Genomic DNA, 13,566 nt, shown 5'->3' on the forward strand with positions numbered 1-13,566 from the left:
TGCCAGTTACTTAGCCATGTGACTCTAAGAAGGCAAGAAAGTCCCTGGGCCTCAGTTCCCCAACCCTTAAAAGGGGATGAGTATGTGTGTGCTAACTCCCATTCCAGAGCCGTATTGCACAAACTGGATCAGACATATGTGAAGTGATCTGGCGCAGAGCCTGAATACCGGCAGATAATGAACAAATGTCAGTCCCCTTACATCCCCTCAACCTCTTGAGTCATGGATTGAGTTCAATGCACACATCTCACACACACTATGGTCTTGGTTAAAACACTATCAACCTCACATAGCCCATCAGGTCTACCAAAAGATGGTAGGAGAAGGATAGTTAACAGTATTGACTCTGTGCCAAATACTTGGCTTCTAGTTCCTCATTTAATTTTCACAACGACCCAGTGGGGTAGCTGAAGGCTCTGCATCCCCATTTTACAGTTGAGAAATTCTGAGGCTCAGAGAGCTGAAGTGAGATCCCAGGTCACACAGCCAGTTAGCTGGCAGTCAACAAGTGACTCCAGATCTAAACCAGTGCTGTGTCCACTCAGACGCTCCAAAGACGGCCGCTCCAAAAATGAGAGTAAGACGACATCAGGCACCTGTGCTCGGCACACCAGACCTGGATGAAGCATGACTGCTTTCACACGCTTCAGAGCGGACCTGTCGCTAACCCGGCTCGGTCACATCGGCCAGAGTCTCCTGTACATCAGATGAGACATCCATATGACTTGCTCTGCTGAAGGTGGTACTTCTGGAACTTTGCTATCAATCATAAATTACAAGAATCATTCCCATAATGTGGAAACAGAATTTATGAGAAAGTTCCCAGGACAATAACGGGTAGGCATTCTTAATTCTTAAGTCAATAAGGAAAAAAAAGATAACGAATGCAATAAATGGGATTGAGGACCATTAAAAGTCAGCAATATGTCCTCTGTTTCTCCAGTATTGGTCTTATTTTTTTTTTTTTTTTTTGGCCACTTTGGGGAGGTTTTGTGCCTTTTTATAAACTTCCAGATTTCATACTTTCTGTTCAGCTTTTGCAACTTCCCAAGAGCATGGTTTAAAAAAAAAAATAGAAAAAAATAGAACCTCAACCCTTCTGTATCACTTTCAAGAAGGTAGCTCTTGCAGAAAAAAATTTAGAACATAAAAAAACCTTGCAGGCTTGCTTCAGCTCTTCCCTTCCCTTCAAGATAATTCTTTTTTTTTTCTTTTTTTCTTTCTTTTTTTTTTTCTGGTAAGTGAGTAGTCTTCGGATGATTGGTGTTGCATATCTTTGGGAAAAATTCATGCCAGGCTAGTCAAATCATAACGGCTGCTTTCATCAGCTTGCAATGGTTTCCAAGTTACTCCCCAGCAAAGAAACCACACAGACGACAAGCACACAGGTCTCCTCTAATTTTGACACTGGAAATATCTATTTGAAAGTTTTAGATTAAAAAAGAACACAAATAATCACAAAACAGCACAGTATCATCACCAATCTAAAATAACATCCAGACCATGCATCATGCACTACACATTAGCTCCCTTCGCTCCACCTTTTAGCACACAGAAATAAACCCCGGGTGTCTGCATTGCATACTGTTCACAGTGGTCTATCGACTGGAAACATCTGGCAGCTTTGGTCACTCAATGCAAACTTCCCAAGCAGGACTAGAGTGTAACCATTTAACAGAGGAGGAGGAGGGGGAGGAAGAGGAAGAAGAGGAGGGAGAAGGGGAGGAAGGAGACGACAGAAAAGAGAAGGGAGAAGAAGAGAGACAAAAGGAGGGAAAAGAAGAGAGAGAAGAGGAGGGAGAAGAAGAGGGAGAGGAGGAGGGAGAAGAGGAGGGAGAGGAAGAGGGAGAAGAGGAGGGAGAAGAAGAACCACCAGAAGAACCTGTTCCAATCTCTGCCACTGACCAGTTCAGAAACTTCATAAATTCACCATACTGGTTTTTTAGTTTTCATTTCAAACCATGTCTAACATGCATTATACACATTGTCCTATCTTCTAGAGCAAAGGAGGCTAAATATTATCTTTCCTGGAAAATGCAAAGTCAGCATTCCATTCAATTCAACAAACATTGCTGAGGGCTGACTGAGCACTGGGCACTAAGTTCCAGAAGCAAAGACATCCCCCTTTATTTATTGTAGAGCTTTGTGGCACTAAGATGGCACCTCCCAACCAGTGTGCTAAGGCACAGAGAACAGCTGTGCCAAGAGTTTGATCGCCTTGGTACTTGGGGAGGCTGGACAGGGTTAAGCGGGCCAGAGCCCAAGGACAGTCAACCCTGCAGTGAGCAATCTTCTCTAATTGTCCCAGGGTGACAAACAGCTGTCACCTTTCCTGTGAGTGCTTCCTTGTGAAAAATTTAAGGTAGAATTTGACTAAGATTCTTGACATGCCTGGGGTTATTTGCCCCATCCCTAATGCTTTTGAAATCTTATATCTACTTTTCATAGTTTTCTGTATCTGTTTCCTTCCAGTTAATGGCCACATCTTGTGGTCTTTAATGTTCCTCCCTTCTTGGGGTCTGTTTCTAGTCTTCTTTTAGCCAAACCAAACAAACAAAAACAAAAACAAAACAAGGCAATTAAGCAAAAATCACATTACATTCAACAGACACTTCCTGAGCATCTACAATATGTTAGGGACTTTGGGCTCTTACAGAGGAAGCATGAGCATAGACCGCGAAGAATACAGTTGCATTCTTCAATGGAGTCACAACATAAAGTTTTAAATAAAATAAGGGTCAGTAGGCTCTAGGTGAATAACTAGATTCCACCAAATGCTAGGGTTTATGTTTGAGACTACTGCAAAATGCCTCGTCGGTTTTAAAATAAAACCCAGTGAGGAGTTACAAAATTTGAGCCGAGGAGTAAGTTTCATGGGTGCACAAGTCAGCAGGCCACGGGAGGAGTAAAGCACAGGAACTCTGAAACAGAACTGAATTTACAGTCCTGGCTCCATCTATTATTGGCTGAAGATTTGATATTTCAAGTTGCTTAATCTCTCTGTTTCAGGTTCCTGTCTTAGAAAATGTGGAAAATAATACTATATTCATGATTATTATAAAACTTAGAGCTGACATATAAATCTTGGTCCTAACTCCAAGTTAACATTTAATAGATGGTACTTTCCCTTTTAAGTTCTATGCCTTATATTTGGAAACTGAACTGTCATCGAAAAGAAAAGAACATTTTCCAAGGACATCAATTTATATACAAATTGCCGAAATGCTTGAAGAGTATGGAGGATATTGTCAATTGTATTTCCATTAATCAATAATTTCTTATTTCTTAAATGCTCTCAAAACTGCGCTACTTTGCTTACTGCCTCGGTATACTGAATATACACCACCCAACATCTTTTGTTACACAAGCTTTAGAATCATTGTTTTGAACACCAGTGCCCCCTCCCCAACCCCCGTGATGCTTTGCGCAGTAGGTCTTTAAAGTTTGCTAAGGGAGCAAAGAAATGATTGAACACAGTTTTTGACAGAGGTAAGAGAGCTTGTGCTAAGTCAGCCCTGGCCAGCCTCCCCTCTGATCACACCATTGAGATAACCCTGTTTACTTGTGAATGGCCTCTAGCTCCTCAAAGGGGAATCAATCACTTGGCAGTGTGATATGCAAAGACAAAACAAACAAACAAACAAACAAACCCATGTTTCCCTCCTGGCTGTGACTTGAGACAATGTCTCATGGAACTCTGATTTTTTTTTCATCTACAAGGATAACAATCAAGTAACTGTGAGAAGTCAGTAAAGAAATGTCTACAACATTCCTAGCACTGAACCTGGCATGTAACGGATTAATTCAATTGGTGCCAGTTTCCTGACCCACCCTTTCTATTTGTGATCATCTTAGGCCAAAAAAAAAATTTTTTTTAAGATTTTGTATTTATTTATTCATGAGAGATAGAGAGAGAGGGGCAGAGGGAGAAGCAGGCTCCATGCAAGGAACCCGATGTGGGACTCGATCCCAGGACTCCAGGATCATGCCCTGGGCCGAAGGCCGGTGCTAAACCGCTGAGCCACCCGGGAACCCCCATTAGGTAAAAAATTTAACCTCTGTGAACCTAACCCCAAATCCTAGGGCTTATGTCTGAGACTACTGCAAAATGCCTCATCGACTTTAAAATAAAGTCCCCACGGAGATCGTTGGAAGATCTGGTAAGGAGATAACAAGACAGTGTTTAGGAAGCATCTAGCATGGGGTCTGTAGCATGGTATGTACTTAAATACCACGACTTTCCTACAGAATTATTTTTACAAATTCTGTTTTACTATAAATTCTGATCACTGAGGAATGGGGGTATGCGTGCATGTGTGTGTGTGTGTGTGTGTGTGTGTGTGTGTGTGTGAATTTCATTTGCCAAAAAGCCACCGTATATTTTAAAACCATAAGAAAAGCCCATTGTAATCTAAATGCCCCCCTGGAACTCCTGCCCATGTCAGAAGGTTTGGGAACCCCATGGCCATGCTCACTTTGAGCGGCTAGATATCCAGGCCAGAGCTCAGAATCTGCAGAACGCAAAGCTGTCAGAGTCACCCAGTGGGAAAGAGACTACACGACCCCAAGTCATGTGGGCAATGTGCAAATTCTCGCCAGCAGAAATAGCAGCATCGGATAATGCCCCAAGGCTGGCTCTACAATGGAGTTCATTATCATTCATGTGGATGAAGTGGGAAAGGCTCTATCATCTCTTCCTGCGGTTTACTGAGTTTTCATTGACAAAAACATAAGAACACTTTTGTTTGCTAACATGCTGCCCTTTGCCAGCCAGCTAAGGGCCCAGTCGTGTGAAGTTGAACTTCACGTTTCAATGGAACAACTCTCCCCCAATGAGAGAAAAGGTTACTTCCCCCCTCCTGCTCCCCTGACCACTACCTTTGCCAGATCCTGTCATGTGCTAGAAAGAGAAGACAAAGCAAAAGCAGGGCAGCCAGCAGAAAAACCACTTCTCACTCTTGCCCAGCTTCTGAATCCCCAATACTAAACCAGAGTCCAGTGGTGCTATCAGGCTCTGCGGCCAAGCCCCTACCCCTGGCTATGATTCACAGACAGAGCTGGTGTTGGGTGCGTTCCACATGGTGACAAAGCAGCACACTGGAGGTGGCAATGGTGGCTCAGTGGCATGATCTCAAAGCCTATTCTCTAAGCACTCTTTTCTTCAGCCAACAAAAGAAACAATACAATTACAGCTTTCCTTATAGTTCCATTCTGAGCTTACTCTCTGATCACCTCAATTGAATTTGAACTCCCATTTTTAAAAACCTCCTCCAAAAGAGAAAATTGAGGTCCACCTAGGTCAAGACCTTCCTTAAGACACCCAGTCAATAAGGGTTGGAGCCAGAATTATAAGCAAGAGGAGGGAAAAAAAAAAAAAAAAAACCATGTCTAGAGACACAAAGATGGCTGTGGCATGTCAGAGACATGAAGGGCCTAGTTACTTTAATAACCAGAGGAGTCTCTAGTCTAGGTCTGGTCATGGCAGAGCGACTGGTGGGGTGAGGGGCCATTGCTGTGCTTCTGGACCTGCGTAACTCTGATGGGGAGGCCCAAGCCAAGAAGTTAGGGAAGAGCTGTCCCTTTGCCCCAGGAGACATGACCTCAGAGAAGAATGTGCAAGCAGCCCTGACTCTAATAAAAGAAAAGTTTGGCCAGGTGGATTTGGCAGTCAACTGGACAGACAGTGTAGTGGCCATCTAGACATACAACTTCAAGAAAAATCAGGCCCCTACCTTGTCAGACTTTCAGCAAGTTCTCAATGTAATCTCATAGACACATTTAATATGTTCCACCTGGTGGTTGGTGAGATGCGCCAGAATCAACCAGACCAGGGAGGCCAATGCTGGGTCATCATTAATACTGCCAGCACTGGGGCAGCCTGGGTGGCTCAGCGGTTTAGCGCCACCTTCAGCCCAGGGCATGATCCTGGAGACCCGGGATCAAGTCCCACATCAGGCTCCTTGCATGGAGCCTGCTTCTCCCTCTGCCTGTGTCTCTGCCTCTCTTTCTCTCATGAATAAATAAATTAGTAATAATAATAATAATAATAATAATAATAATAATACTGCCAGCACTGGCTGCCTTGGAGGGCCACACTGGACAAGCTGCATACTCTGCTTCCAAGTGTGTCACAGTGGGCATGACACAGCCCATTACTCAGCATCTAGCTCCCATGGTCATCCAAGTGATGGCCACTGCTCCAGACCTATTTGGCACCCTACTGCTGACCAGCCTTCCAGAAAAGTATGCAACTTTCTGGCCAACCAGGTGTCCTTCCCCAGACGACTGGGTGACCCTGCTGAGTATGCTCATCTGGTATAAGCCATCAATTGAGAGGTCATCCAGCTGGATAGAGCCATCCGCATGCAGCCCTGAAGGGAGAGGGCAGAGAAAACAAATGTTCTTCTGCTCCTCCTTCCCCTGGAGTACTGTACTGCAGCTTGGGAGGAAGTCCAGTAGACATTCCGTGACTCTGCCCAGCAGTCACACTCTGTACCTAATAAAGTCTCTACTTCTCACACAAAAAAAAGAAATAAACATACAAACAAAAGAAACACAGATCTAAAAACATTTTTGGATAGAACTGTATTAAGGAGTATCCAGCACTGAGGCTGGCTTAGAGTAGACATCCAAATATTATTCCCTCTCCTCCTACAGAAAAGTTAAACATTCTGGTCAATTGGCGGATCTCCCATATTGTGGGACCCTTCTGTCAGCAGAAATCATCATCCCTACAGAAGATTATGACAACCACCATAACAATAATATTCGCCACTCTTTACTTAATGGCCGTTCCCAACCAGATATCATTCTCAAAGCTTTAAATACAATGATCACAAAAAGGAACATCACCCCATTCATGCTGACAACCAGAAACACAATGAATGAGTTCTCCCAGTCTGGGGCCAAATCCCACGTGTTAAGGGTCGGATGACCACATAACTAATCACCAAAAACAGGACAGACTTTAGAACGAAAGGACATGCTGTGAATTATTACTTGGGGATAATGTGCAGATACCAGGACTGACTGTCCTGGACAAACTAGAACATAAAATCACTCTAGCTTAGCAACTCAAGTTCCAAGTCCCAAGAAGCCAATTCACTATTTTTCAGGGAGTAAGCATGAGTGAAGAGAAAGACATCTTTGGTGGGATACTTTGTGATTCTACGCCTTGAACACCTTGGAAGAGAATGTTATGGCACACAAGATTGAGAGAATAATGGAATTTAAACCTCTAATTCTATAGGGACAGCTGTTCCCTGGCTCACTTCTACTCTGGCCAGTAAGTCTTTTGCCACTTTGGGATCTGTGAACATGCTGTCTTCTATTCCTGAAATGCTCTCTCCACCACCCACCAAACTTTTTATCTAATTAATTTCCATTACCATTCAAGCATCAGCTTAAAGCATTACTATTTTTCAGAGAATGGTTTACCTGACCACCTCTGCACCAACCTAAATGGAATCTGTCAATGTACCTGTTCCTCTCCCTTTCATAGCTCTTACAAAATTGTCTGTTAATATATTTATTTGAATAACTTTTTAAAGTTCAACTTCCTGTAGAATATGTTTTATGAAAGAACCAAAGCAGGGACTGTATCTCTCGTGTTCATTGCTGTATCCCTAAGCACATGGTACTGTGTCTATTAGACAGATTTGTTAATTGAATGAATCAATCCATTGATAAGGAAAAGCAGCTGAATTTAAGAAACATCTACTGTGTTCCATCTAATCCTCACAGCAACTTTGGAAAATACACATAATTTCCAAGTTATAGACAGGAAAACTGAGACTCTTCAAATTATTTAGCCTGTGCAAGGTGATCCAGCGGCCAGATTACCTGAGTCAAATCTCCACTCACTTTTAGCTGTATGAAAACCCTAGAATACTGAATTAATCAAAACAAAGTAGCTTGATACAGAGTTAATCATAACAATGAATGATATCTGTAGTTCTGAATATTTTGTCCCAACTAAAGAACTCATTTTGCCCCCACCACAATAAAACCCATCTCCCGGGAGCCTGTGGAATGTCCCTGCCTACTCTCTTTTGGATTCCTCCCTCCTAGATGGGATTACATGAACCTTGCTTATTTCTGAGGATTTCATTCCTTTTCCCTGGGGTACATGCAGACTGTGCCCTTCTATTATTGTGCTAAGCACAAAAGATAAGTTAATTAACTTGCCCAAGATCATGCAACCACTAAATGGCAAAGCTGGTTTTAACTCAGGTCTGCCTGACTCCTGGGTCTTAACCCCATGTTAGAATAGTAGTTAAGTCACAGCTCTTCATAATTGTGTTCTAGTCTCAACCACAAGGTCTGGTCATTGTCAATTACACTTCAATGATTCCCAAGTTGCCTCAACGTTAAAGTCTTCCCTTGACCTAAAAAGTCTTCCTTCTAACAAAGAAAGATCATCCAGAGAGATATCCTCTGGAACTGTTTCCCATGTCATATTCATTAATAGAAATGTAGACCCAAGAGACCTCACTGTGAGAGTGTCAGTCCATTTTCCATTGGTCATTCTCATCCATTATAACATGAGAGTGGTGTCCACCCAAAAAGAGGACTTTCTCTGACCTCATGTCAATCTTGGACTTACATAGCAATCCTTAAGTAAATAATAGACCTTTATTTCACAGAAAAAGCAGGAAAAGAATGCCTATTTCCTGCTTCCTATCATACAGGCCTCTGGGCATCTCCACTGAATTTCCTCTTGCTTTCTTTGTTCAAGCTTACTTTCCACTAGTTATTTTTTTCCCAGATGCATTCCTTGATGGGGTGGCAGGGGTGTGTGGGGGAGGGCAAGCTAGAGATTACCACCTGCCCCTGGGACTGCCAGGCCGGAAGAGCCTTCCCAGTGGGTGTCTCTCAGAGGAAGGAAGAGCAGATGTGTGACCTGAAATGAACTGGGTTTGGGGCAAAAGCCTCAGGTGTCTCTGGCACCTGCTGCTTCCAGGGAGTACCTATTAGCTGCTATTGCCCAATGAGTAGATGCCACAGAAAAACTTTGTAAATCACTAAATGTAGTAGATCTTAGAAGATGTCTTGTAAGTTTTCTCTGCCTGTTCAAGGTGGCCAAGACACTGAGATACTCTAGAAATTTAAAATATTACATCACACACACACACACACACACACACACACACACGTTTCCAAAAGCTAAATATTTTTATTTCTTCCTGGTGCATTTTTAATTTTGCAAATGTTTCTCCAATGGTTGTGTATTACTTTCATGATGATACTGGTTTACAATTATTAATCAAAATAAGGTATTTTTACTCACAATACGGCTTGATAAGCTAATTAAAATGTCAAGTTTAATAATAGTTTGAGGAGGTACAGAACACTCACAGAAGAAGATATACAAATCTATTCTCTGATAAAAATTGAATGATGACACTTAATTTTATACAACCACCACGCAGAAACACAATAGTTTCTCATGGCTCTTATAATAAAATTCTAAATCCTCATCATGGCCCACAAGGCCCAATGTAATCTGGCCCTCACTACCATCTTTGATCACACCTTCTGCCATTCACCTCCTTACTCACTGAAATTGGTTTCTCGAATATGACAGCCTGTCCCTGTCTCAGGCCATTTACACAAACTGTTCCCTTTGCCTGGAACACTCTGCCCTCCTGCCTGACATCTCCTTGAATGGATACTCAAGTCCCAGCTCAAATGCCACCTCCTTAGCAAGCCTTTCCTGATTACCCAAGCCAAATCAGCCTCTTCCCATGTTCGCCACAGTCACCATCTGGAACAATGCCTGTCTCATTTTCTTGATATTTATTACCATCAGATATTATCTTGTTCAGGGCCCCTGGGTGGCTCAGTTGGTTAAGTGTCTGCCTTGGGCTCAGGTCATGATCCCAGGGTCCTGGGATTAAGCCCCACAACCGGCTCCCTGTTCAATGGGGAGTCTGCTTCTCCCTCTCTTCCCTGCTTATGCTCTCTCTCACTATCTCTCTTGCTATCTCTGTCTTCTCTCAAATACATAAATAAAATCTTTTTTTAAATAAATTATCTTGTTCATTTATTGTTCCAAACTGTTATACATTTTAATAGAACATATAATCATGATTCTCATATACATATAAAATGAACATGTATCAGAGATTTTATTTAACTCAAAAACTCATGAGGTAACCAGTGAAATGTTACAACCAGTTCAACAGAGAAGTCCAAGTGCCACACACTGATATTCAGCTACGGAATGCTCAGATCAACTTATAAGCTGATGTTAAACCAGAAAAAAATAAAACTGACAGGGTGATAATCAAATGCATTCCACCAGACACAGTGTGCATTTTTATGGACAGGAATTAATTGCATTACTAACAGTTTTCTACAACCTCTATGTCTATACAGTTGTAAAATGGCCTGGTTGTAGATAAAGACTCCATCCCCACCTCTGTAGTATCAAATAATCTCCAGAGACCCCAGATTCACAGAAAGGATATTCAGCAATCTCTTCTGCCCGTTTCAAACCCCTCCACACTTTTTCCTTTTATTGTCTATTACTCTCTAAAATTACCTCGTTCCTTTAGTTGTTCCTTTTTCTCATTTCTCTGCCCTGGAATGTAAGTTTCATGAGAGCAGAAACTGCCCACCTTATTCATCAAGTTTTCCCAAAAAACTTGTATTCAGAAACATTGTTGAATAAATAAGTGACTAATAATTATTTGAAAACAATGAGTCATGCTCATTTCTTAAAATGCAAATTAAAATATAACATCACTTCTTCTCTTTCCTATTTGCCAAGAACAACAAAAGGTTCCATCAAGTTCTGCTGAGTCTATAAAAAGGAGGCATCATGGACTGTCAGCAGTCAGCACCACCACCACTCCCTTCTAAGGCATGACCTGCATTTCCTAAAATCTCCTTCCTAGGCGGTTCAGAGTTAGAGTCTCCCAAAGGGAAGAACTCATGGAAATATGCAGAAGCCAGAAGTGAAGCAGAAGCCAGGGAACCCTAGGGGCCAGAGGCAGTGACTTTTTGGACCTGCCCATAAGCTCCCACTCTGCAATCATGGTGACAGGTGGTAGTAGACTCTCCAACATCTCCATGAGCTTTGACCTCTCTACCCTCCCTGGGCTGAAGTCATTAGCAATAGATCTTCCCAACTTCCGGTACACCCTTCCCACACTCCTGTAAGCCTAATTCCTCGAAGCTCTCTTCCCTAGGAAATTTGTAGTAAGTAGTTTAATTTTCTTGACCAAACCCAGACTGATATGGAAGGGTTACACACACTGCTGGGGTAAATACCTTTCTCGTTCATTCAACAAGTATGCATTAAGTAGTTACTGGGTCTTGGAGAACAGTAATAGGTGAAAAGTTCACAACTTGACTCAGTTACTCCACTCCTAAGAATTAATCCTGGACTAATTGCTAAGGAAGCAATCATTAATCCAGACAAAGATCTAGGTTTATGTAAAAGGATGTTAGTGGGAGCAAGAGTAATACCTTTTTCCCAAATAAGATGAAAAAGTCCAACAACAGAGAAGTAGTTTAAAATTTAAGGTGTATTCAGAAAGTAAAATATTATTATATGAGTCAGAAAGGGTTTAATTACTTTATGACACAGTAAGACTACCACAACTAAAGTTAGGTGAAACTGCCATATATCAAATAATGTACAAAGTATTTTGATTTGCTAAAATAAAAAATAAAATGAATGCCATACTCTGTGGTACATTATCTTTGTGACTTTGAGCAGATCAGTTAACTTCCTGAAAACCAGTTTCCATACCTGTCAGGTGGAGATCGTAACACCTGCCATGGCTTTCCTAAAGAGTCAGACGATACAAGGGTTTTATCTGAAACACCAGACCAACATAAGGGGCCCTACGCACTGCACGCTCACTGCACAGCAGGAAGAGGACAGCAGAGTGGTGAGTGCTGAGCCCTCAGGAGCCAGGGACCAGGGTTCAAATCTCAGTTTCGCCACTAACAGTGTTACATTAGGAAAGTCACTCTGCCTCTTGCCTCAGTTTTTGCATCTGAAAAATAGGCTTAAAACCAAAATTATTTCATATTGTTACTATGGAAACTAAGTCAGATAACTTATGCAATGTTTAGGACAGCACTCGGCACATGGTAAAAGTAAACAGATGCGGTATCTTCCTCTAGGGTTGATTAACTTGTCCAGCATCATCTAGTTAATACTGATACTATAGCCACAGGCATATAAATTGCAATATTAACATTTGCATTTTATGTACTCTCTCTCTCCTCAGATCGTTACCACAACACAAGGAAGTGGGCACTGTCACCCCAATCCTACAATCGAGGCATCTGGAGCTCAATAAAGTTGTGACCTGCCCAAAGGCACATAGCTGGAAAATGGAAGAGTAATTTCAGGTTTCTGGTAACACTGTGACTCTTTGCATTATTCTAAGTTCCAATATTGTGGGATCTTTTTCCCCCTCAAACCTCAAGAACCAGCTCTTAAGCATTATTATCACGCTATCCCATAGTACCTAGTGTGGTGCCTGGCTACCCATAAGCCCCAATACGTGAAGGTCAAATGAATAAAGAAATGCATGCATGCCAAGTCAATGGGGGAAAGACAAAATAATCTTCTCCTACCTATTAAGGCCTTTTTTTTTTTAATAACAAGAATAAATGCTGAGATAACTAGCCGTGAAAACAGTAACCACTCAGCTCCCGGCCAACTACTGTAATCTCCCTGACTAGTCTCGCATCAACTTCAGTCAATAGTGCAATCCTATGGCACATTAAGCTTAGAATTTGATCCAAAAGAAACACAATCAGTAGGTGCATAGGCAGTTGTTCTGATTAAATACAGTCTGCTGGAATTAAAATACCATAGGCTGTTTGCAGAGCTCCTTGGGTTTAATTAAATGAACCCCATTTTAATAGCAAAGATACCACAATGTATTCCTCAGGCTCAGTGGAGTGACAAATGTAATTAGTCCATGATGTGTGTGGCTTATCTGCATCCAGTTGTGGAAATTACAAGATGATCAATTGAAGCTGCCCAACCTAATTCCTTGAAGTCTCATTTGGTGGACTGAGGTAGGCACTTCTCCTTGCATCAGCCTTCAGAGAGCAATTTATCTCACCAACATTCCCACTGGAAGGGAATTAACATTTGTTACCAGCTGATTATGTACTGGTAACACAGTACTGGACTCTGAGCTCTGGCATTTGCATAGACCATCTCTGTCAGTCCTCCCCGTGACCACGACTTGACAAATGTGCAAACTAAGGCTCAGAGAGGTTACATGACTTATTCTGACAGGAATCCGGAATGTGGCAGAGCTTGGATTCAAACCTGGAGTTGCCTGGTTTCAAAGACATTGGGGATGGCAGGGCAGGTAAAGGAATGCCTGCTTGCATTCAAGTCCTGGCTCCTGTACATAATAAGAGCGTTGGCAAGTTCCTTAAATTTGTCCATTTTTGGTAGTCTCATCTGCCAAGTGGATATCATAGTAGTACCTATTTCATAAAATAGGCATGAAAAGTCAGTCAGACTGCATGAAGAGCAAGAAGTTGTTATTAGGTGTTAACAGTATGCTGACATACATCTCT

The 13,566-nt window shown here is 42.0% G+C and overlaps 1 long non-coding RNA gene and 1 pseudogene across 1 annotated transcript; both read left to right on the plus strand.

The window, feature by feature from the left end:
* The first annotated feature begins 5,424 nt into the window (after positions 1-5,424).
* LOC112662045 (3-hydroxyacyl-CoA dehydrogenase type-2-like) lies at positions 5,425-6,375 on the plus strand (annotated as a pseudogene).
* A 726-nt stretch (positions 6,376-7,101) lies between these two features.
* On the plus strand, positions 7,102-12,355 carry LOC112662418 (uncharacterized). Its single transcript, XR_003138509.2, has 2 exons — positions 7,102-7,285; positions 12,249-12,355. It is a non-coding gene; the product is annotated as an uncharacterized LOC112662418 (long non-coding RNA).
* The last annotated feature ends 1,211 nt before the right edge of the window (positions 12,356-13,566 follow it).

This window comes from Canis lupus, chromosome 13, assembly GCF_003254725.2.
Source record: "Canis lupus dingo isolate Sandy chromosome 13, ASM325472v2, whole genome shotgun sequence".
NCBI classification, from domain to species: Eukaryota; Metazoa; Chordata; class Mammalia; order Carnivora; family Canidae; genus Canis; species Canis lupus.